The sequence below is a fragment of the Triturus cristatus genome, chromosome 9 (assembly GCF_964204655.1).
Source record: "Triturus cristatus chromosome 9, aTriCri1.1, whole genome shotgun sequence".
Lineage (NCBI taxonomy): Eukaryota > Metazoa > Chordata > Amphibia > Caudata > Salamandridae > Triturus > Triturus cristatus.
Window position 1 is genome coordinate 111,224,642 of NC_140592.1, and position 26,584 is coordinate 111,251,225.

Consider the following 26,584-nt stretch of genomic DNA (forward strand, 5'->3'; position numbering starts at 1 on the left):
GGATGGGTATGTTGTGGGGGACAGATTGATATGTTCTCCTGAGTCTTTGACATGTATATTTTTGACTTGGATGCTTCTTTGGCTATGTATTGGTGTTGTTGTGTTACATGTCCATTGTGACAGTGGGTAAATCCATTGCCTGTCCCGGGGGTGTCTGCTTGTGTAAGGGGTGTGTGTGACAGGGCCTGCTGGTGGGTGTAGTGTGATTTGGCAGTGGGGCTCCCAGGTGATGTAGCTGTCCCCCATGGAGCATGCTGCCATGACAGTGAGTGTGAGTTCCTGTCCTAGATATCTGACCTTGTTGTCCTGGTGTTTGTGTTTGCACTGGTCACAGGAGGGCTTTGTGCTGCCTACACCCGGGCCGAGTGTGAGCTATCTTGTCAGTACTTTCCCAATCCATGTGCATTGCGCATGGTGCATGGGTATGTACCTGGGCCATATGGGATGAGGGCAATTGTATCTGATTTGGAGTTCAACAATGTGTTTTTGTCACCCACCCTCCCAGAATATGGGACATCCATTCTTGGGTTGGTGCTTCGTGTAGCATGGGACATAGCATGGCCTTGCTTTCTCAATGGAGCATACACATGTTAGTGGCATTAGTGTTATTTTTGACTGTGGTTCTGGCCGGTGAGGACTTGGGGGTAGTTGCGTGCATTTGGTGTAGTTGGGGTGTGGATGCCATTACCCCCATGTTACCTAAGTTGTTTGTGTACTCACCAGGCTCTGGAAGTCCTTGCAGTCCATGTACTCCCACCGGCGGAAGCAGGGCCATCACCTTCTCCTCCCAGGGATGAAAATGTACTGGTCTGAGGGACGCACCACCTCCAGTGATGTTGCTCTGGGCGTAGTCATCATTCATTTTGCGCTTGACCGCCCTCCGCAGATCGTACCACCTGGCTTGGCATTCATTCCTGGTCCTTCTGATGGGTACAACAGCATTCACCCTATCGACGATCCTCTGCCACAGGCGTGACTTTTCGGCTATGCTGGTCTGTCTGACCAATGTTCCAAACAGCTGTGGCTCGACTCTGATGACTTCATTGACAAGGATCTCCAGCTCCTCCCTTGTGAACTTTGGATTCTTGTCTGTGGGCATGGTGTGGGGTGAGGGTGTGGATGGTTGTGGGCGTGTGGGTCTGAGTATATGTTAAGGTGGATGGGTGCAGTTGTTGGTGTGTGCTCTCTAGCTGCAGTGAGTCTGTTGCAAAGGCTCATGGTTTGTGTGTGTGGGCCCTTTTTATTGGTCCATTTGTGGGTGGGCCTCAGTTTGAATTTTTGGTGGGTGTGTTATAAGGGGTGGATGTGAGTTTGCCCCCCTGTTTGCCTGTTTGGATGTGTCCAGGTCAGTCATTTCCATTTGTAGTGCACTGTAGGCGTGTTTTGTGGTGTTGTGCGAGTTGAATAGACCCTCCTTGTGCTGTTTTACAGTGTCCATGGTTCAGTACGGTACAGGGGTACGAGTCGTACAGGCACACACCCCCATGTGTTGTGTATGTACGGTGCGTACACAGCCATTGCTATGTACGGTGCTTACACCGCCATTGCCTATGTACGGTGCGTACACTGCCATTGCTATGTACGGTGCTTACACCGCCATTGCCTATGTACGGTGCGTACACAGCCATTGCTATGTATGGTGCGTACACCGCCATTGCATATGTACGGTGCGTACACCGCCATTGCTATGTACGGTGAGTACTACAACATTGGTGCGAACAACAACATTGCGTATGTACGGTGCGTATTGTATTGTATTGTATAGAGTATTTATAAAGCGCAACAATCACCCTACGGGTATCTTGGCGCTACAGTACATGATACAGAGATATGTGGCTAGGGAGGGGCGAAGAGGAGCAGATGGTACCAGGAAGATTTATTGAACTCTAGGGAACAGCCATGTCTTAAGTTTCTTCCTGAACTGCAGAAGGTCATGCGACTGTCTGAGTTCCAGGGGGAGGCCATTCCAGAGCTTAGCTGCAGCAAAGCTAAAGCTCTGCCTCCTGACTTAGCCTTCCAAACCTTTGGAACTTTTACCAAGTAGGCACTGGCAGAACGAAGACACCTGGTAGGTACATACCACATAAAAGTGTCTTGAAGGGGTATAGGTCCTTGTCCATGCAGAGCCTTGAAAACCAGGCAAAGGGATTTAAATTGGATCCTCTGCGTTAGTGGTAGCCAGTGAAGCTCAGCAAGGGCCAACGAACCTGATGACCGGCGTGGTTTCGTTAGTGCCAAATTGGCCGCCATAGTCTGAACTCTCTGGAGACGTTCAGTCAAAAATTTGGGGGCGTCCAGCATTAGAGCATTACAATAATCTAGTCTACTGAGGATAACCTCACCAGTGACCAGTGCTCTCGCCGCCTCCAGTAGTAGTGGAAAGATTTTCCTCAAAGCTCTAATCAGAGAAAAACAAGTCCCTACCACCTTATTGACGTGCATCTCCAGAGTTAAAGTGGCATCAAACAAAACTCCCAGGTTACGTACAGCTTTAGCCGGCGCCAGAGTGGGCATAGATAAAGATGGCCAGAGGTTTTCAGGAAAAGGGGGAGGAATCCTCCCGGTAGTACAGTGAAGAACCTCGGTTTTCCCTGAATTAAACTGAAGAGAATTTGCTCTTAGCCATTCGGCAGTATCTCGCATACAATCATGAAAGGCTGCCAATGGGATAGAGTGATTCCCCTCAAGGGAAAAAAAGATTTGAGTATCGTCGGCATAATTTACAAGTCTCACACCATGTGTTTTTATGAGTCGAACCAGGGGTTGCATATAAATATTGAAAAGAATAGGGCTTATTGCCGACCCCTGAGGAATACCATGGTGGATTTCAGAAAATTTAGACCGATATGGTGGAAGGGAAATCGCTTGACACCTATCCGATAAATAAGTGCGTATGTACGGTGTGTAATACAACATTGGTGTGTACAACAACATTGCGCATGTACGGTGCGGACACCGACATTGCACATGTACAAGTCATTCCCCGTGTATGGGTCGTTTTTCCGTACGATTCGTAAATCGGAAAGCCGGTCCGGATCGTACTTGTACGCTCGGACTGTCTTTTTAAAATTCGTACGGAAAAGTGTCTGGGTCCGTCTCGTACAACTTTTCCCGCTACGATTCGTACGGATCGGGCAGATCCGTATGTACTTTTTCCCGTACGAATCATACTTCACAAGTCGGATGTGACTTGTACGATTCGTACGGAAAAAAATACGGATACGAGTCATACGGGAATAAAAAATACAGGATCGGAATCGACCCCCAAGTGTAGAACTTTACAAAAACCAAAAGTAGAAGAAAACTGCCTGCAAACGTTCTGGAAACTGGGCTGACATATGTTTGCTCAAATCCCAACTGAAGAGGACATTGGCATTGAGATATCTACACTGGGCAAGGACCGAGGCACTGGGATATCATTTTAGCCACTCGTTTTCTGAACTTGGCCCTCTCTATCAGTAGCCTTAAATGCTCTACAGCTCCGCATCACTATTAAGAAAAGGGAAGCATGGCCCTGGCCCTGGGGTTCATGTGTGCTCAGGCAAAACCACCCGTGCTGGTCACCGGCACTCCCCCATGAGGGCATCAGCAGAGAGTTCCTGCTACCTTTTGTACACTCTCTTAGTGGGCACCTTGGAGATAAGTGTGCATCGAATCAAATTCAACTCTAGTTTCTTTGGCCATATGCATGTACTGAGATCAGGAGCATGCACGGAAATGGAGCTGCCCATGTAGCGCGCAGCGTTACAATATTAATGGGCAGGGGCTTAGTGCTGCATTCCCCTGCCCTACTGCACACCCCTCCTCCCCATGACCATCAGTCGTGGGGGGAACTACACTAGGAGAAGAGGGCCAATGTCTACCACCTCCACCCCTGCAGGCAGCCGATGTCACTTCCGGGGTGACAGGGGCACTCGGGGGATTTATTTATTGAGCACGATCGTCTGTATATCATTTAAAGCGGTTTCCCATTGTTTTGTCTTGCAGGCAGAATTACTGAGTGATTCAAAGGATTTTGGTGCAGAAAGCAACCACAGAGGAAGTACAAAGGTGGTGCTTTATTCCATCTCCCCAGGAGTATTTATGACAGGACCCCGGGATGAAGCCGACAGTGCCCTGTTAGTCCCATGGGCATTTGTAAACCTGAGCAACTGGGGGCTTGCCTCGTACCGCTCCGCCATTGCACATGAGTTATGTTTCATGGACAATGGAGTCCACAGTTTTGGGTAACCCCAATAGGGTATAGCACCTGATGGTGATCAGGAATGTATGACGTTACATCGTGGTCTTTACACCGCTATACGTATACAACGCAAGTCGTTACAACGACTTGCGCTCGAGGGCGCTGGACTTAGGAATAGCATGATTTACTATTCCAACTCCAGCCTACGTAACAGTAGGGAAGGTGTTGGAATAGTCAATCATACTATTCCTTAGTGTATTAATGGCCACGTTGTAAACGTATCGCGGTGTAAAGACCGCCTTGTAACGGATGTCTCCCGGTGATTAGTCCAGGCGCTCATTGGCTAATCAGTGGGTGGTCAGCATAGGTTGCAATCTTTGCTTGCCGCCCTTGGATCACTGGTAAGTTAACCCATTTTTGTCTTGCCTACATATGTAATAATAAACATGCAGCAAAGGTCTCTCCAGTGCTAACTGGTGTGGCCTTGTCTGTTTTCCTAGGGTCTTCACTCTATGGGTATTTGCATTTCAACCAGGGCAGTGTGTGTGTGGTGGGTTATGGGATATTGGAGCTAGGGATTTCGCCATTTGTATGGTCTCATGACCTAGTTAGGTGCTGCAGACTCCTAAGACCTCTGACACTTTGGTATGATCAAGAGCTCATGTCCTAGGAATGCCTTGATGATGCCAGCTTTAATTTTCTTAATGTCAGAGTCATCTCTGGTTATATCTTGCCCCTGTAAACGTTAAAGGCTTTTCCTTATTCTGTGCTATATATACCAGTTCTACTTTCCTTACTGTGTATTAAAGTCTAATTCCTCTGTAAAAGAATACCTCTGGCTGGACATTGACATCTATTGTGTGTGTTCGATTGTGTCATAATGTACATAGACCCAAACCCCTAACAACCTTTTAGATCAAAAGACTCAGTGCCCCATTTAGAGTTTGGCAGACAGGACATTCTGCCAAATGGCAGAGTGCCCTGTCTGCCAATCTGAAGAGCCACCCATCCTATATAGAGTCAGGTGGATTCTGCCATGTTTCTACCAGCAGAGCCCAATCAGGCTGTCGTCCCTATTTAGAGCGGACATTCTGAAGTACTTTTTTTTCTCTGGGACCGCCAATAAAGCCTAGCTATCCCAAAGAGACAAAAAGGAAAATTGACCCCCAAACCCTGGGAGAAAACTCCTAGGGTGTCAAGTTTATACGTTTTTGGTTTTGCAGGACAAAGTCCCATTTTTGAAGTGTGTTCTGTAAAATAAAAATGTACTCAGCGGCAGCATGAAACATGGCGATCACACACCCAACATTCAATGTCTTTAGAGCATCTGCTGAGGCTGCAGCTCCTCTAAAGTCAAAACCATCTCACCAGCCCAGATGAGATCTCTAAATACAGAGGGGATAGTCCACCAGGGTATCGAGGTTAGTACCTCCAGTGTCCTATGGAGGTCACGTTGCCCACCAATCTCTAAATTGGGTCCACAGTCTAAAGTCTATGTACTTGTACCCAGTAAGTCCACTCCTTTTCCTAGAGTTACCAAACAATAATAGAGTTGGGAATCCAGGATGCAAAGTTACCTGGTATTATGTGTGTGATTCTCAGGGTTGCCTGAGAAATTAAGAATTTTCAGTCCTGAATCCTCTGAATATTCCACATTTCCCTCAAGTATTTCACTCAGAGACTGCCCGCCTTTTAGTAGGTAAGTCTGGTAAAATACTCCAGATTCCCTTACCTAGCATGGAAGTCTAATCACAAATTGACTGGTAACTCCAATTACCAGCTGAAGCGGGATTAGCAGAAATCCCATAATTAGACCCTAAACTTAATTGCTTTATCACAGATACCACAAAGGAATGAAGAATGGAAAAGAAGTACTTGGATAACCAATTGCGACCATTAGTGTCTTGGGATTGGGAACACCAGGAAAAATGCACAACCTGTGCCCAGTACACCTTGTCTACTACAGGACCTGGAAAAAACACTGAATTTATCACCAAAATCGTGTTAAAAAATCATTTATTGTGTACATAGCGAGTAATTATCAACATACTTACATCTCAGCATGTATCTCAATTTAACAAAGCAAGAGGCTTACAAAGAACCCACTCACTACAACCCACAGAGGTCTCTTTCACCTGCCTTTCAAACAAAAGGTTTGATTAATGCTTCCAGTAGAGCAGGAATTCCCTTCTCCTCCTCCGGAGGGTCTCGTTTTCCCCTTTAATGGAGCAATTAAATTCAGTGAAATAATCAATCCTTCTGTAAATGGTTTTCAAGGATTCTGCTGCAACAATTCAAATGTCCTTTACAGTGTGATGTTGGGGGTTACAGTACACTTGAGACAAAAATATACTTTTCAAGTCATCTGCTTCACCCATTACTCAGGCCACATGAATTCAAAACAATTTCAAAGCTGGGAAATGTAATACCGGTATAAATGGACAAAGACTTTTCACTTTATTTTCTTAGATTTGTGTAAACATATTTCCCAGTCACAATTGAAAGCTCGAAATGATCAGATTTTGGGATTTTAGTCAGATTTGCAGTTTAAAGACCACTTGTGTAACTCACACTGGTCATGGGAGCTAGGTTCACACATGATTGGTGGGAGCCAGGTCACATGACTCAATTTTGACTATGAATTATTAAACAAGGTAGGTATGACAGGCAGCATAGCCAATGTTTAATATCAGTCAGTGGCTGCAAGTGGGGCCCACCAGCACTCATTTTTGGGAATCGTCACTTATTTTTCTCAATAAACTGATCCAGACTAAGAGAGAGAAAAACAGAAAAGGGATAAATAAAGAGGATGATAAACTAACAGTATATTTAATACTTATCAGAAAGAAGAGAAGTTAATTAAATGGACACAAAAATTAATATTTTAAAGAATAATAATGCATATACATATATATACATATATCAGAAAGTTCAAATTCCTGCTACTTCCACTCAACGGCGGCGAAGAAGGAAACTCGGACCCCGCTGGACTTCAGGTAAGATGGTTTTATTGCAGATCACAACCCACACACGACGCGTTTCGGGCCTCAAGAGCCCTTGATCACATGCAAATTAACCCTTCACTTTCCACTTTTAAGTGTGTTTTGAGTGTACCACCCACTTCCCCTAGTTCCGTGTCACATGGTAATGAACAAGGTAAAAAGACTTACGATGGGCGCTAGTGTAAGCTGACTCCATTATAGGAATATGTTTACATGTAAGTCTTGGTTCACGTATATGTTTTTTTATATTCTTTTACATATTTGTATCGTGCAATCAATACAATTACAGGATAAATCCATGGAATTATAAAATAGAGCAACAATATAAGATAAAAACGAACTCTTTAACTGGATAAATCCAGTACCATGGCAGACGAAGAAAGTGCATAAGTGCAATAGCAGCAAGAAGGACAATATTAATGTGCAAAATGTGCACAAAAAAGTGCTAGAAATGGTGCAAAATGCGCAAACATATTTCATTATACAGTACTTTAGGTAAAATACCTCATAAAATCAGTTACAGTTTAATAAATATGTAAACAATCACGAATATTGATAACAGTAAAATTCCATTTTTCTATAGGAATATATTTTTAAATACTGTTAAAAAGCATATACTGTAAGATTGCGCATATTCAAAAAAACATATATTCTTTGGTTTTTTTGTTCTAAAAAGCTATTTTGTCATAGTTTTTTTGATTCATTTTGTGAGTTGGTGGCGACAGGTTGTATTCTTTATGCTATTCTTTCTACAACGCACATCTTTTTGTAAATATTAAGTACAGATATTCTATAATACTATTGATGGTAATTAAAAAGATGAAACATGGATCATGACCAGACTCTGTTGTCATATATTCCCCCTTTGTAATTTTACTGAGTCTTTTTTAGTGTACCCATTTATAGGAAGTTGTGCATATCCTCTGTATTATTCAAACCGTTTGGCCATTTACTGTCGAATTCCAAAATGATCCTAGTTTCTAACTGTCTTAATTTACGCTCCCTATTCCCACCCCTTCGTGACTTGGGGACAGCGTTAATGACAAAGTATGTTAGACAGTTGATATCGTTAGCATGGATTCGCTTAAAATGCCGTGCCACAGGATAAGCTGGATCACTGTGTAAAATGGCTCTAATATGCTGCAATATCCTGACGTGCACCTGTAGCTTCGTACTCCCGATGTAGTTAAGGCCACAGGTGCACGACAGGACATATACAGCATATTCGGTTTTGCAGTTGTAATGGCCACGTATTGGTATTGGAGATTCACTGAATGGGGTTGTGTAATGGGTCTTGTTACAGCCAAACTTGCAGGCTCTGCAAGTTGCACATTTTCTGAAGCCGTTGCTGGGTTGTAACCAGCCGGCCTTTTTCCTGGTCTCTGGGGAACTCTTATCTAAGGTAGATCCCATGGTTTTGCCTCTTCTGAATGTGATCTTCGGGGTTTCTGTTAGTCTGTTACATAGTACAATATCAGTCATCACTATAGGCCAATGCTTTCTAACTATAGCTCTAATTTTACGTTCCTCATTACTATATGTTGTAATTAGTCTTGGGCTGTCAATTTTAAACGTACTTGCATCTGATATACATTGAATCTCAGTGTTGGTGTTTTTGAACAGACTTTGCCTTGGACGCATGCTTGCTTTTTTGATGGCGTCGCCAATGATTTTGTCACTATACCCTCTGACTTTCAGTCTTCCCACCATTTCATTAGTACACACATTAAAATCTGACTCATTGTTGCAGATCCGCTTGAGTCTCAAAATATATACATATATATATTATAAATATACACACACACACACACACATATATATAAAAGTAAATCTCCAACTTTCTGAAAGCTTCTGTTTGCGCAAACTTTCAAGCAGGAAACGGACACCCATTCATTGGTGCTATTTTTTATTTCAGTGCAAATGCCGCCATGATGCGTTTCGGGCTCAACAGCCCTTGATCACATGACATGACTTCCACCATTTCTCCTTTTTAAAGTGACAGTGCAAATAAACGACTGATATATATAAAGACATGAAATTCATTGAAACAAAACTAAGTTAAGGTCATTTATGGGTCACCGAACAGAAAACAGAAAAAAAGTGTTATAATCCACCAATTATGGTGCACAATGCATACCATAACTCACGACCAACGTTTTGATTTTTGTAGACAGTCTTCTATATGCCTTAAGCTAAGGGGAGTATTGAGTATGGCAGTGAGTAATGGTTCGCTATGTGCATTGCACACCATGACTGCCAAATTTCAGGGCTTTTCCACTTTCTGTTTCTTTTTTTGAAAACAGATTTTATCAATCCATAAACATTAGCAACATACAGGCATCGTATAGAAACAGTTACGGTATTCCAGACATTACCACATGTTCTACATACCCTGCTACATTCCTCTTCTCAGCTCCTATCAAACCTTTTTTTCCACTTTATGTTTCATTTAATAAAATGAGAAAATAGAACAAATTGGCATGTCGCTGAGGACTTGCATACCCACTCTAGAAATTTCTGTCATTGATGATCTTGTCTCACTGAATCACTTAGGGTCTGATTACGAGTTTGGCGCAGTTGCGCCAGCTCTCTGCCAGCACAGCTGTGCAAAACCCGCACAAGGACCACCTGCCGTATTACGAGTTGAACTCTTGTATGGAGGGCGTTCCTTCGCCTTTCCCATGGCGATGCCTGGAAAACAGGCACCGCACTGGGAACAGCAAAAACGTTCCAGCATGGCATGGAAGGTGACGTCCATGCCATGCTGGAAGTTTGGGGGAATACAGACGGGGGCACATGATGTGTCGCCGTGAATGTATGCCCTTGGTGGGGGGCATAGGGGGATACCGGGTGGCACATGTTGTGTTCCTCCTGAATGTATTCCCATGGTTGGGGGCATAGAGGCCCTGTAGGGCCTTCTTTGTTCCTGCCTGCATCATTTTCATGGCAGTTCTCCTGCAATGAAATGGCTGGCGGTGCAGGAACTCGTAATCTGCTCAGCGGGACTGCGCCAGTCCAGCGGAGCATGTTACATTGTGGCGCACCTCCGCCACCACCAGAGAACAATTGTTCCCTGGCGTAGCTGGTGGACCTCTGCCACAACAACTTTCCAAGTCAGAATGCGGCAGACAGACCACAGCCACCGCAGGTCTGGCAGTCACAAGACTGCCAGACGCGTAATCAGGCCCTTAATGTCCCTGACAAACAAACAGAAGAGAGTAGACAGCAACTAAATACCCCAGGATAGCCTCAACCTAACAACGAATAATGGAGAGGCAAGCAAGACCTTTGAATACTTAACCATATACCTTGGCACCAGTCCCAACAAATAACTTATCAGAACCATAATCTAGAAAATTTCAGGATATGAAACTGTGAGGATCTTCCCCTGCATCCTGGTGCTGTTTGGCAGTTCTTAGTTGAGTAACTGTTGTTTACCCCATATATTGCAGCCCCTGTGTTACTACAGTAGTGCTCAATGTGCTATGGGTCTTATTTGAGCCTTGACTAAGTTTGTAGTAGGTGTATCAGTCATGCTTTAATCTAAGAGCAAGTCTTACAGCATGATAACAATCAAATAACACCCAAGAAAAGTCAATGTTGTGCCAGAGCCTTGGGTTTGGTTTTGAAAACATAGCTTTTACTTATACTTTCTCTTAATCCACTTAATACAATAGTACAAATGACGATCAGCAAAGTGAATAATGCAAAAACTGGAACCACAATAAAGGTTATGAAGTTGGGGTATCAATGTCGCATTCCTACACTATGTTGATCCACTGCTTTAACTATTCCATGACAATGAACCTGTCGCGGCATATTCGTTTTGCTATTACCATCAAAACCCAGATGATGATGAAATAAGAAAGATATAAGATTAAAAATGAAACTAATAATGTCAAGATGGAAGAATCTAGATTTTAATGTTCTTCTTGGAAAGCTTCAGCCCCATGAGAGTTGTCCCTTGCCATTCCCAGAAATACCCAGTAACACAAGGGCATTAGACCAAAAGTCTGCCTTGGGGACAAACCTACACCATGTGCATATGATATACAGAATATTGGGTAGTGATCAATTCTGTCGCACTCTTGCTGAGTACCTCTAGTCACTGTGTACAGCACGTAGGTAGGGTGCATATCCTGATCTGGTAACATAGCCCCGTAAAGACGCAATTTTATCTTCAGGTAATAGTTACATTTATAGTAAACACACACTGTTCATGAAAGAACTGAAATAAACCCCATGTGTAGATTACATTAATTAAATAAGACAAAACACTTACAAATATGCCACTGTAGTCTTTGCTCTGTGTATGTGGGCTGACTCTCTAGACAGGGTGACACAGTGGATGTAAAATATTCGACCAATAATCATAGAACTTGAGTCACTAAATTGCCAGGTGTAGTGGAAGTGACATTACATACCCTTCGACCCCTTGATGACATCTCAGAGTTGACACCTTGTCCCATGACTAGCCCCTCAGTTGCCTCCTCTTGGCTTCTGGAGCACTACAGGAGTTGCTGGGAAAGAAAACTACAGAAAATGAACATATCTCTAAGCACCTTGCTTGCTTTCTGTTTCCTCCTTTGCCTCTATGGACCCTGAGACCTGAGCTAGAAGGGCAAGCCAGAGGTAGAGGATAATACCACTAGCCATCCCTAGCTGGCATGTATACCAGTAGGAAGTTTCAAATTCTGAATCTAACAAGAACAAATGCTATTTTTAATCTAACACTCTTTTGAATGAAGTTCAGTGGTTTAAATAAACAACAGTATAGGGATAGGCGGGAAAAATACCAGAGACACAGGGACTGTAAAACAAGAAAACAGTAGAGGCCTGATTCACAAAGGCAAACGTACACTTTTGTGTAAGTTTACATTTGTTTTGGAATTCACATACTCCGATTTAATCGTAAGTTTACGACTACGGTGGTTCCGCTGTTGGGGCAGAGAACTCTGAAAATAAAAGAGAGGCATGTCATATCTTCATATGTGTTGAGTTCTCTCCAACTCTAACTGTGGAGTCTCTGCACTCGTAAACTTACTATTACATCGGAGTTTGATTTAAGTTTACCTTTGTGAATCAGGCCGTCAATCAGGAACAAGTACTGAAAACTGAGATTAACATGGTAAAGGTTCCATGTGCATCTCTGCTCCTGATTTCATAATTTTTGGCAAAACCGGCATGTTTTCAAATTGAGGAGATTTTTGTCACAAGTTCCCTGAGATGTCCTTGCGGGGGACCTCTGTATTTAGCTATCTAGCTGAGTCACCCACTCTGCTGGACAGGAGGGTTCATCCCAGGTGAGTTTCCTTTGATCGTAGATGACTACTGTTCTGATGCCTGGCCTTGATACGACTGGTAATTGATGGCAGATATAGAGGACAGTGTCGGGGTTCAAGCCTTTCTCCTAATGTGGAGGCTGCTTGCTGGCCCTTCCTGCTACAATATGTGCAGTCCATCATGACTGAACCCTCTTAATTGCCCCAATTATGATGTGCATGTTTTGTGTTGTGTATATATGAGGGAATTTGGTACTTGTAGGTTGCTACATGTGTGTGTATGTGTGCACATGCGTGTGTGTGTGTGTGAGTGAAGTTCAAGGTAGCTGTTGATAGGTAGTTGAACAGGGACAACAGTGGTATATCCTGTTAGCGTCTCCACTTCCCTCCCCACATGTCCTTGAGATGCTCATCTCTTTTCTCTATCACAGCACAAACCAGTGTAGCGTAGGCGATTGTTTCTGCCTTGGTTCCACAAACCCTACAATAGAGCATAAAGGGCACATTTTTTTGTCCCACTTGGCTCAGCAAGACACAGTGGGCTAGTCTGTGAACTACTCCAAGAAGCAGCATATTTCACATTCACCATGTCATGAGATCTACTGAGGAAGACAGGCTGTAGAGGCAGCAAAAGTAGGTTCCATACTTTATTGTGATATGGAGGAACTTACTAGCCTGGGCAATCAAATTGACTGTGGTGAATAGAACTGTCTTGTAAAGAGCAAGAGAATTCTTTGGTACCACCTGCACTTATCTATTTAAGTCCCATTGAAAAAGATCATTACACTGTGACAGCTTCCTCATTTTCATTAAAAGACCGGAGACTAACATTCTGCATAACCTTTTATTGCCACCCCTGAACAGCAGCCCCTTGAAAGTTGACTGACTCTACCATGGCCTTTACAAGAAGATCTAGTTTCACCCTTGCTTGGAGAACAATTCCTAGCAATTTCACCTTAGAGGCAAATACAGAAACTTGACCCTCCAGAATCACCTCCTACATAGATATTGGAGCCAAAAGTTTACAAACTTTGTCAATGATAAAGGGGAAACTCATTTTTTGATGGGTTCAATTTCAGGCAGTGCCGGGATATTAATTTGTTATGCATATAAATGTAATGCCTCAGGCACTTACCGTTATAGAACACACTAAGATACACATGTGTACCATCTGCAAATTGGTATTATACATTCTGTACAATTTACATTCCCAGATCCACACCTTTTGGGAATAATTGTTAATGTTAAGTGTTATTATGGAGGGGCTGAGCATTGATAGCTTCAAATACCTTAGAGACATGTATGTGGACTTGCAGAAGAGGACTCCAACATCTAGTATGCAATGTTTGTGATCTAGAACCTGGACTTTAGCAGTTTTTGATCCGTAGTTGGTGTGCAGATTAATGAAAATGAGCACTCTGGTAAGTTGAGCTTCCATGCAGGCCACCATTGCCATAGTAAGGCAAGTTGGTGATTGGATGCTTATTACCTGTTGTTAGAACATGCAGTGCTGGGTAATTAAAAATATTTATGTGTGTATGTAGTATTTGTACAGCGTGAACTTAGCTAAAGGCAGTGGAGAACAGTAGAGGGTCAAAGGCAAGGATACACAAAAGAGGTGATTTAAGAGGTATCTGGTTTGTGGGCTGTTATTGTATCATGATGCACTGTTATTTAAAGAGGTGTGTCTTGAACTGTGTCCTGAAATGGAGCAGAGTTGGGGCAGTCCTGATTGATACAGGGATATTATTCAAGGTCCTGGTTGCATAGTAGAAAAGATGTGTTGCATTTTTTGTTCCATTTGTACACTTCTGTTTCCAGTCTGATGGTGTCCTGGCTGCAGCTTTCCAAGAGCCACAGAGAAGGTTTACTTGTCAACCATTATAGACAGGGATACAGGTCATGATTGTTTTGTAAATGACGCGCCTTGGTTTGAAGATGGTGTGGACCACCAAAGAAAGAAAATGGAATTCTATCAGAATGGGGGTGATGTGATAATATCAATTTATGCCCTTAATAGGACTTGTTGCAGTATGTAGGATGCTCTTATGGGGGGGGGGGGGAGGGCATTGTGCTGTATGGGAGGCAATTAAGGGGAAAAGCAGGATGTTTAAAAAACCCTGGTACAATCACCGTTTCACCTAAAATACAGGTAAAGCAAAACTCTATGATTTCACTGGCGATTTTTTAATCTAATGCTAAAAAAGAATAGATGTCACCTTCTCAGCAATTAGATGGAAAAAGAGTCAGTACTTCCTGCGGTGGCTGATAACGTGGTGTAGTAGGTGGTAAATATGATAATGCTGTTTCTAAGCAGTGTAAACAACAACAGATATTAACATTGATCAGTTTATTAGTACTCAATGAACTGACCTTATAAAGCTCCTTGGAGTCACCCTGGTAGTACTGGGCTAAAGCAGCAAGGCAGTCCTCAAGCAGGCCTCAAACAGCCGGGAAGTCCTCTGAAGTACAAGGCAGTCCTTCTGGGGGTCCTCTGCAGGTCCAGAAGTCGACTGAAGAGTTGGTCTGAGGGTCCTGTTTTTGTCCCCGGTGCCAGCCTGTGAAGTTAAAGAAACATCTAGACTTCCCCCCACATCTTGGTCTAGAAATGTTCTTCTTTCCCTTACCCAGGCCCCAAGATGTCTAGGGTGACAAATGACTGTGTCAAGTTCTTTCTGAGTGTGCTGGAGGCAACTCCTTTAAAATGTAAGTGGCACAGGGAACAGCTCCACCGCTCCTGTCCTGGAAAGAGGGCCCATCGTGCCAACACCCAGTCCATATTTGCTTCACTGTCTGGGGAGAATACACAGAGGCCAACTGCCAACTGCACCTACTCATATGGCCCAGGACCCAGGCAGCATTCACCAAATGGTTACAACAATAAAATGCCAACTTTCTAAAAGTGTTTCAACTGGCGCATAGAATTGAATCAATGTCAGCCAAGGTACTTAATTCCAATAAATTTTAATCCAGATTCATTCAAAACTCACATAATTTAAATTATGTGAATTTTGAATGAATTTGGATTAAAATCTATTGGAATTAAGTACCTTGGCTGACATTGATTCAATTCTATGCGCCAGTTGAAATACAAGGAAATAAGTATCAGCATTGGCATTGTGATTTGTTAGTTTGGATTCTGGCTCAGCCTTACTGATTGGAGCCAAAACCCTTCATTGTTCTTTGGTTAACTTTCTAAAAGTGGCATTTTAAGAACTGTGACTTAAATTCAGACTTTACCATTAAAGAGGGTTTTAAACTACTAGTAGCATTTAATTTGCAGGTCTTGGGTGCATGTAGTATTAGGGACTTATACATAAATTAAATGTGGCAACTGGAAGTAAGCCAATTATTTCATGTTTAAAAGAGAGAGCACAAGCGATTAAGAATTGGTTAGCAGTGGTAGAGTGAACAGCTGTAAAAGCCAATAGAAACTGGTTCAGAAAACAGGAGGGGCGAAGGCGAAAAGTTTGGGAGTGACCCTGCCGATAGGCCAAGTCCAACAAGCACAAATATAGATCTTATTAGAATGAGTCACCTACTTCCTTTAGCTAGTCTCTTACCAATCAATGAATATGTCCGCACATGCTACTCAAATCCACCAGAGGCCGTATCATGATCAAAATCACCCTGTGGAAAAACCTGATTGCACACTTAATTTGCACAGGTGTAGGGGCATTTCTGGGATTTTTACAGTGAATCATCAGTGTGTGCAGAGACGCTCTCCTGGAATTAGCGCAGAAACTGATGTTGGTTTCCTCTGCGTACCTAAATATAGTGTGCAAACGACATGGCGTTGGTATAGCCGAAGCTGAACATATACATGGCCAAATTCAAAAGGGGAATAGCTTTTTTTGTTTGTTTTCCATGTCACATACCGCTCTGGGGTGCTGAAATTTAAAAATGTAAATATGTGTGCTGACCTCTCTATAGATTCCAGATGAGTTTAACTCACCCAGTGTAAGTTTTATGTTTTTTATCCTATCATCATAAAATGGGGCCCCCACCTCTCCACTTTTGTGTTAACGTTGTTTGAACTCATTTTGGGAAAAACGTAAATGTGTCATCCTAGTAAAGAGTTTTCTTCAAGGAGAAGACACTTAAGATCTGAAGTCGTCCATCACACAAACACAAGGCAATAAAGAAACGCTCTGGTGCAAAGAGGGCACAGATGCACAAATCAGCTGGCACCGTGTATGTGCACAACATTATGCACAGTAGCAAAAACACACACACACCATAACATACATATTATTATGGGGAACCGGCATTGACCATAATGAAGTGTGTATTTACTATTCTAACTCCACGCCCGCTTTGACTCACCAGTCCTCACAAAAAATAGTGTTCATCGGGTTCTGACAAGGTTAATTCACCCTATGAGAGCCATGTCTCTCTCTTTCTCACTCACACGCACGCACGCACGCACACACACCCACGCACGCACGCACACGCACACGAGATCAGGAGCAAACCCTTTCATTTGGCACGTGCACAGACTAGTGGACCGATGGGCAAAAACACGAGCACCCAGTGTTCTTGTAGTGTTCTTGGTATAGTCATACATCCTATTTCTCAGGTTACATAAACCTTACATACTCAGACCGCACAGAGAAGAACTATCCTTCAAACTAGACAAGCAACTAGACTTTGGCTGTTAACAGCGGCAGGTTGTGTAATTCCTAGAGGGCGTTGCTATAGACAGCAGTCATATCCCTAGGTCACGTGCTTTGGCAGAAGACAGCAGAGCGATATCTCAAAATGTACTAGTTCATTGCCTAAGCAAAGGTCCCACACAGGATATTCAGAATTTACAAGACCAGGAATCATGCAACAAATAGTTCACAGCTGAAGACCACACACAGCCGAGTCTACAGGTGTTAGACTTCAGCAAGTTAGGAAATCTCTCAGGTCACACAGATAGTAAAGGTCTCTACTGTACACTTCAGAATCATCCCTCAAGTGGCACACAATATACAAGATTTGAAAGAGGCAGCAGACCTATCTGTCAGTCTACACTTAACTTGAAGGTTCAGGTCCTGATTACTAGAACTACCCACAAGTTACACAGAACTTACAAACTCAAACTAATAAAGCAACACCATCTCAAATCATAGATTGCAGAGCTACAGCCAAGTTTGCCCTGCTCCTGTTACTTGACGGGTTCAGCATAACTAGGGTTTTTAGTTTTATGGTTTTTATGGGGCATATTATCAAGACAGGCGATAAAATTATCACTGCTTTAGCGGCAGAAAACTGTCGCTAAAACGTCGATAATGGGCTTGATAATATGCCCTGGAGAATTCCAATTGAAGCTCAGGTTAGACGTCCTTCACATCTAACATGGGCTTCAATTGGAATTCCATAGAGCATATTATCAAGCCCATTATCGCCGTTTTAGCGGCAGTTTTCTGCCGCTAAAGCGGCGATAATTGTATCGCCTGTCTTGATAATATGCCCCTTAGTTTTTTAACATTTCTGTCTGTATTAATCCATATTTATTTAGTTTTGGGCCATCTTATTCATTTTCATACAAATTCTGTTTCTGTTTTGTGAACAAGAGAAGTTCCAAAATCGTGGATTTCTACATTTATTTAACTGCTAAATATGCACTCATACTTTAAAGCCTGTCGTGTTTTAGTAGATTAAGCAACTACACACAGAGATAAGTATTAGCATTATACTACAAATGTATGTTGAAAAATTCCATTATTTTAAGGAAGACAGCATGGAAAGTCACTCAAAAGAAGCCCAATTTTCTGCATTTTTCTGTGTTTAAAAAAAAATGCAAAAAGCAAACACATTGTTTTCTGTCTGTATTTCTCTCTAAAAATCTGTAAAAATGGGAAACTGGGAACCCCAAGTGTAACATACATGAACTAAGTTTCTCGCGATAACACGTGTGCGAGAAGAACACGTGTCATGACGCGATGGGGGAAATGTTAACTGTAGATGCTGCCCCAGAGTTTCCTGTGTAGCCTGAACATAGCCCCACCTGGTCTACGATGGGTGTTGGGACCCTTTGCCTTTTTAAATCCATGTTCTAGTTTCAGACATGCATCAAGTCAAGTTTTTTGACAGTGAGTTAGTCCTGAGCTTTTATGTACAAACCCATTCGCCTGTTCCTTTATCACTTAAGTGTTCTAAGTTAATGATTGAGAATACTGCTGAGTGGTGGCTTGACCTTTACTGAGCATCTGAAAATATCAGTTAATGTCAATTGCGTTTTGGGAATGGCTATTGGTATCCAACAGCGTCCATTAGTTCCAGTTGGCATTTTGATCTTGCCAGTAGAACGTGCTTTGTTTTTTCATCTGGGGATACACAGCTTAATGTTTAAAAATTCATATTGTGCAACTGTTCCAGCAGAAACCGTGGGGCCAGGTGGGGGGGAATTTCGACGAACAATGAAGAGGGTAAATTAAATAAATGATTAATTTTCCCTCGTCATCGTCTGTCGAAATCCCCGCCACCCGGCCTCACCCCTCTTACCTGCACGGGCCGCGGCTCCCTGGAATGACCAACAGGAACTCTAGCTTATATAGACTGCTAAAGAGAGCTCCCTAAAAACATAATTTAGAGTGCAGCGGTTTAGCTGCTGTATGGTTGGGGCCGCGGGCCTACCGTATATAGAAAATGGGCTCCAGCTTCCATGACGGAAGTTGCTTCAGGTACAAAAGCAGGCATTGGCAAAGCCAATAGGTCTCGTCTTACTAATGAGAGTTGGCTTTGACAATGTTTGTCTAGAAAGTACTGTTTAATAAAAGCAAAAGAAAAAAACATTTAAAAAATGCAAACACATATCTTATGGCATCTCAAAACTGTATATTGAGTTCAATGTATTACATTTTTATAAATGGCTTGATTTACTTTTGAAATACCTTTTACTCAAGTTTCCGAACAGAATTTAAAAAGAATACTAAAGGGTCAGAATATAAAAAGAAGCGCCTCCCATTGCCTAATGTGTTTTCCACAGGATTCAGCCATTCGGCCGGAGAGCAGGGCCATGCTAGGTACAACTTCTGCTTCAGGCGCCAGCTGAGTGAGTGCCGCAGATGGCTCCTCCCCCGGGGAATAAAGAGCATTATGTGCCAAATGTCTGTGCATGCACGCAATATGTGTGTTATGCCTTGTGGTTAGGTTTAGAGTGTTAGCCTGCGTGGCAGGGTTTCTTTAGGAATGTTCATGGGGGTTGCTGGGTGATAGTGTCAGAGGATTCCAGGCTTTTCAAATGTATGCGGAGACGTTTATTGCTGAAGGTGGATGTCTTTTGTTGCCTCTGCTGTGATGACCAGTAATAAACCTACTTAATGGACCTGACTCCTGAGGTGATTACTACAATTTGACTGGCGACGAGGATGTTGAATGTTGATTCTTAAGTGTTTCATTCCATTCCAGAGCTTTTAAATGTAACAGCTCTACTCTCTTGCAAAGTACATGTCTTGCTTCTAAGTACATAGCACCCTGCCCCATGGCCTAACTTAGGGGGTCATTACGATGGTCCGCCCGCTATCGTGGTGGTGCTTGGGACCACCCGCCTGTATGGTTGAATCACAATGCAACCGCCAGCTCTGGGTGGATTCTCATCCGCTGCCAAAAATTGATGATCTGTTTGCATGCGTTCGAGATATTTTTCTAAATTAGATTTGGCAAATGCTTACCACCAGATCGAATTGGAGGAGGAGTCTCGTCATTTTACATCATTTATTTCACCTCTGGGAACTTTCCGCTATAAACGCATGCCATTTGGTTTGGCTTCTGCCGCGTCGGTTTTCCAACGTGTGATGCAGAGTATGTTGGGTGAAATCAAAGGGGTGCTGGTATTCCAAGATGATGTGCTGGTTCATTCCCAAGATATTAGTTCGCACAATGTCTTGTTGAGGAAGGTTTTCGAAACGTTCAGAGAATATGGCGTAGTAGTAAAGCCTGAAAAATGTAAATTTTTATGTGATGAGGTTGAGTATTTGGGACATCACATTTCTGGCGAAGGTATTCGACCGAGGCAAGGTTTGTTGGATGCCATTATCAATGCGCCTATTCCCAAGGATAAAACAGGGGTTAAGTCTCTGTTGGGTTTATTGGAATATTATTCTAAATTCATTCCAAACTATGCCTCTGTGGTTAGGCCAATCAGCTATTTATTGAGGAAGGGTGTTATGCTCGGTTGGTCAAGCGAGTGCACTGCAGCTTTGGAGACTGTGAAAGTTCTACTTAAGAACAGTGAGGCACTTAAGCCTTATGATCCTTCCCTTTCTACTTGCATCACGGTGGATGCAAGTCAGGTGGGTTTGGGATGTGTGGTTACGCAAGATACTCGAGGTGGCGAAAATACTATTGCGTTTGCATCCAGAGTTTTAAGGGATGCGGAAACGCAATATTCAGTAATTGAGAAAGAGTTGTTGTCTTGTCTCTGGGCTGTGAGTAAGTTTCGTACATATGTCTGGGGAAGACGGTTCACTTTGAGGACCGATCATAAACCTTTGGTGAATATTCTTAGTGCTGGTACTAGCAAGTGTTGTTCACCGAGGATTGTGAGAATGGTTTCAAGACTTATGCAGTATCAATTCGATGTGGTCCATGTTTCTGGTGGAAAGAATACAAGAGCGGATTTCTTGTCTAGATTTCCTGTAGGTTTAAACCAAGGGGTCTCTTCAGATGAATACCGAGAGGACGAAGACGATTCGGATGATTGTTTCATAGCTGCAGTTGATATTGCTGTTGGAGACGAAGGAAGTTGGTTAGAAGCTATTGCTCAAGACGAGGTTCTTCAGCAAGTGAACCATTATGTGATGAATGGTTGGCCTAGAGAGAGTACTTTGGTGCATTATTTACAACCTTACTGGAAAGTACAGTCTGAGATTTCCATTGAAGGGGGGGTGTTGGTTCGAGGAGAACGACTTATCCCTCCTCTTGGTGTAAGAAAAGATATTATTCTCAGAGCTCATGAGGGTCATCTAGGTTCGACTCTTACCAAACGTAGAGTTCGAGATGGTTTCTGGTGGCCATCAATGGATGTGGATGTTACAGAAGTTGTTGACAGGTGTGTCATATGCAGCAAAGCGGACAAAGGGTTGAAAGTAAAGACTCCACCACTCTTGCCTGTTGACTGTCCACCAGCTCCCTGGAGTAAGTTGGGGTTGGACATCATGGGGCCGATAGAAGGTTTGCAGAATGGTGGACGTTTTGTTCTGGTTTTAATTGATTATGTTTCTAAATGGCCAGAGGTTAAGGTTGTTAAGGATATTTCTTCCTCTACGGTGATTATGTTTTTGAGAGAGGTGTTTATTCGAGAGGGGTTTCCTGAGACATTGGTGACAGACAATGGCACTCAATTTGTTAGTGTAGAATTTGAGTCATTTCTAAAGTCTTCCAACATTAAACATACAAAAAGTTCTCTGTATCACCCACAGTCTAATGGTCAAGTGGAGCGCATGAACAGAGTGGTGGGTGACTGTATCAGATGGGCTAAGAGTGAGAGAGTTAATATACAGGGTTCCTTAGATAGCATGCTTTGGTTCTATAGGACTACTCCTCATTCTACCACTAGAATTTCTCCTTTTGAGCTATTGAGAGGACGTAAAGCCAATACATGTTTCCGACCAGGTTGGATGAATAAGTGGATCAAATCGTTACATGATGTGAACAGTCTAATGGAGATTGTGAAAAGGAATGTTGGAAGTGCTCAAGTTAAGCAAAAGCGGTGGTTTGATAAGAAAAATTCCGCAAAGCTTGTTGAAGTGCATGTGGGGGATCTTGTTAGGATTAAATCCTCCATACACGTCAAGAAAGGGGAGAGTAAGTTTGGACTACCCATCCGTGTTATAGAAATAGGTAGGAATGCTGTAAAGGTTGAAGGGGGAAGTTGGTGGAATGTAGGTAAGATTGTTAAAGCTAGGAAACGAGTGGGACAGGACAGGAGGTTAGCTATGGAGAGCCTTACTCTTCTAATGCTTTAGATGCTAGTCGTAGAACTTGTGATGTTCGTTCTACGGTGAGGAGTAGTAGGACATGCAGAATTCCCATGCGTTTTCGTGAGTGAATCTATGTCATAGTGTTGATGTGGAAGTTGGTGTTGTTTTATATTTGTGTGTAATGTTTATTTTTGTTTTTTTTTTAAAAATGAGAAAGGGGGATATGTTATGCCTTGTGGTTAGGTTTAGAGTGTTAGCCTGCGTGGCAGGGTTTCTTTAGGAATGTTCATGGGGTTTGCTGGGTGATGGTGTCAGAGGATTCCAGGCTTTTCAAATGTATGCAGAGACGTTTATTGCTGAAGGTGGATGTCTTTTGTTGCCTCTGCTGTGATGACCAGTAATAAACCTACTTAATGGACCGGACTCCTGAGGTGATTACTACAATTTGGAATGCAGGAGATATAAGAAAAAGAACCCTTAAAAATCTGCTGTTCTGATATACCTCAGCAGAAATATATCTGTTGCTTTCTTTTTACAGACAAGCCTTTAGGGGAGCAGAGCAACACAATATAGGGTGTGGGGTATTTGAAGGGTAAAGCAGCATAAGAGGAAGAGAGCTAGAAAACCATTGCACTCTCATGGAGCACTGAATAAAAAGAAAAAAGTAGTTCCTTAAATGTGAGTTGAGAAAGGATTCAAGATAGCCAATAAAAAGGATTTTAAAGTGGCTAGGCACTAGGAGAGGGAAAACACATTAAGATGAAGGAAAGCCATCCAATGAGAAGCAAGTGAAGGAGACTGACAATAAAACCGAACAATAGTAAGTAATGGGTGAGCTGAAAACCCATGGTAAGGTCACAATAGGTGGTCCGCAACCAGACAGCTTGTGCTTCATGGGGGCTCGACCTAAAAAGCAATCACCACAGGTCTGACAAATGATTCTGGCATGGCAGGTCTGTCAACACTATGTTTTGACATTTATGCTTTGAAAAAACATAACTAATATCCCCTACGCACTGGGGATTTTCTCACCGTACACGGTGGAGATGTCATATCTGCAGTGTCCATGATTTCCCAAACAGGAAAAGCACCATCAGCCATGGTGGCAAGAGGATGTTCCTCAATAGAGCTGCTCCTCAAGTCCATAGTTGTTGGCAAGTGGTTTTCCTGTCTGAGTTTCTGTCAATAAGAAAAACACCAAATGCACACTCTAAAGAAGGCTAGGCATGCAAGAGGTGGGCTGATGAGACTATGGGCAATTTTTGCCAGCTTTCCCACCATTTCACCTACTTCTAAGTCAGGCCCTAATGTGCATTGATTAGTAATTAGGAGATTTCTTCCAGTAAAGCCTTCATGGCCTTCTCCTTCAGCAGACAAATGATTTACTTACTTTTGGCTTTTACTCACATCAGGGGTTTTGTGGCATGAAGCTAGCAAATGTCAGGGTTCCTAGAAAACAGGGCAACAATCGCTCACCTTCTCCCAGAGCAAGTGTGATGTGCAGACTCCACGCCACATACTTTGCTGCCTGGAGCTGTCAGCGAGGCTGATTGGGAAGTTACCTAGATCAGAAAATGAGACTTATTTTGATACCATTTTTTTTAATTAAAGGCCTTTTGATAAAAGCAAGAGCAGAGTTTTTTTTTTTTTTGAAAACCTTTATTAACAGTTCAATAAGAACAAGTATGGGCCTACAACCCCCCAGGGCCGGCCGCTAAGCAATCAGATCAATAACGACAAGTACAAACACAGGCAGCACTTCGGGGAGCAAAATCGTACTACTAATACTGTGAACAGCGTAAGTAGGGCACCAGGAGAAAAAGGTTTTCATTTTATGATGAGACAAGGCAGTAGGATCAGGTGACAAGCAATTTTAAAACAACGATCACGGAGCTGCAGAGTAATGAACGTTAGCGATTTACAGCAATCTATTAGGTCGATGGCGCAAACACAAGAACATCAGGATGGGGAAGAACATAATATACAGTTGCGCCCGCAGTCCCCCGCCAAAACTCCCCAAGAACACCTCGGAAGTTGTGAACACATGGAATGGCAACGAGGCATAGCAAAAGGGAGTGTATCACGCTGATCCCAGAAAAAGAAAAAACAAAAAGAATCAGAAAAGAAAAAGGAGGCCATGGAAAAGGAGATGAAAGAATACAGAATCCCCTCCCCCAACCCCCCACCCTGCACCTCTGCAAATGAGTACGGCCCCCCCCCCCAGTAGTGTGCCTGTCGCCCTGGAACCAGACCCGAAATATAGAAGAGTAGGGAAAAAGAAGTAGGAAAAGACCCCCACCAGGCGGGGGGTAGAGAAAGTATTTATAAACTGGAGGAGGGCCTTCATAACAGACCCCCGGCGTTCTCCCTCCCGCACGGTAAGGTTCCCCTAAAGTGAACAAGGAACAGCACAAAGACAATCTTCTCAAACCACGATGGGGAGCATTATGTACCTATTGTGCCAGTAGCCATGTCAGGAGAGCACGCCACCTCTATGCCCGCCCGTCCATTAGGCGACCACCCCCGAGGGGCCAGCCTCATCCCTGACCACTCTTTGGAATTCTGCCCATGCCAACCCCTCGACCCAGCACCATACCCAATGTTCCTAGGCAGAGAAATGTCCAACAACGACAGAGAAGCGACGCACACAGGTGGGGTGGAAGTCTCTGAACATCAACACAGTCCGCCGCGTGAGGAAACAGGCTTCCCAGTGCTGCCCTAGGATCTGCACTGCATGCAAGGTTCAGGGAGGCAGAAGCAGCCAAAGCAGACATTAGTTGCAGGAGTTGTCCCTGGGTCGTAGGAGGGCATGTACGGGATGAGGCCACCACATCACACTCAGGTCCAACGCCTCCGGGACAGATCAGGCCCTCAGAAGGTCGAACACACTGTAGCATACTGGCCGGGGCGTCCAGTCGTGCACTAACCTCAGGGGTGGCCGCCACAGCATCCTCCTGCACGCAGTGTGGGTAGTCTCTGTATTCGTGCGGACAGGCGGGCCGCCACTGCCCCAACTCCGACGCCACACCATCGAGCCTACTCCCCAAGATCACGAAACCATGAACCAAGGAGGAGTGAAGAGTACCAAGAGCCTCGAGGAGGTCGCCGTACCCCAGCTCAGCTCTCTGCGATCTCGCCGCCATACTCCCAGAAGTCGTACGCTCACAGGCCCGCCGCAGCCCAGCGGACAGGATGGTAGGCTTCATCGCCCAAAGATGGCCGCCAAGTATGCCCGACCCTCACAGGGGCCGGGACAAGCGTCGCGATGTCCACGTCGCGGGTGACCGGGTTCCGGGGGCAGGCAAAAAACTATCCGTGGTCACGGGCAACAGTCGTCCCCACCACGGACCAGCCCCCGTGGAAATCCGGGGGCGGCCCGCAGCGATCGGGGCAGGATACGGACGGCGGCCGGGCAGCTCACCAGCAAGGCAGGGGCAGTCACCGGGGAACCTAAGAGTTGCACCCCCGGTCAAGCACTCGGTCCGCTACGCTGGGCAGTAGAAGTGACCATGCCGAAATGTAGGCCGAGTTTGGCACCGCTCCGGTGGGCCGACTCCACCCAGTCACCACTGGCCGCTGTTGTCGCACTGCCACCCGGACACGGCGTCCACTCGATGTCCCGGCTCCAGGGCCGCACAGGCCGCAAAGTTCAGATGCAGTTTTCTCCGGTAATACCGCAGCTAGAAACCTCGGAGTCAGACAGTCGGGAGCCCCTCTCCTTCAGAAACACGACCACGTAGCACAGGTTAAGGATCTCAGGCAGGATATCCGTGCGGGATGCAGAGGTTCACGGAGCCGGGAGTCTACGCTGCCGTCTCGGTCGCCATCTTGGCTCCTCCCCCCAGCAAGAGCAGAGTTAATGGGAGAGGAGATGGGAAATGGGAAGGAACCAGGAAAAGGAGATCAGACCACTTGAAGGTAACGTGTGGAGATTATATAAAAGCAGCTGATACAAGATTCACAGGTCAGAGAAGAGCTGGGCTAAGAATGAACAAGAGGAGAACTAACACATGTATGCCATCCTGCTGTCCTAGTGGAAATAATGTAACCAGAGTAAGTCTCCTTTCAAAGCATTGTGTCTTTTTACCTCGAAATGTGTTTTCCTAGTAACAATGAAAGGAGAAATTGACAGGGAGGATATTCTAGAAATACAGGACAATACCTGCTCATGTAAACTAGAAAGAGAAAGGGGCTTTGCAATCTAAG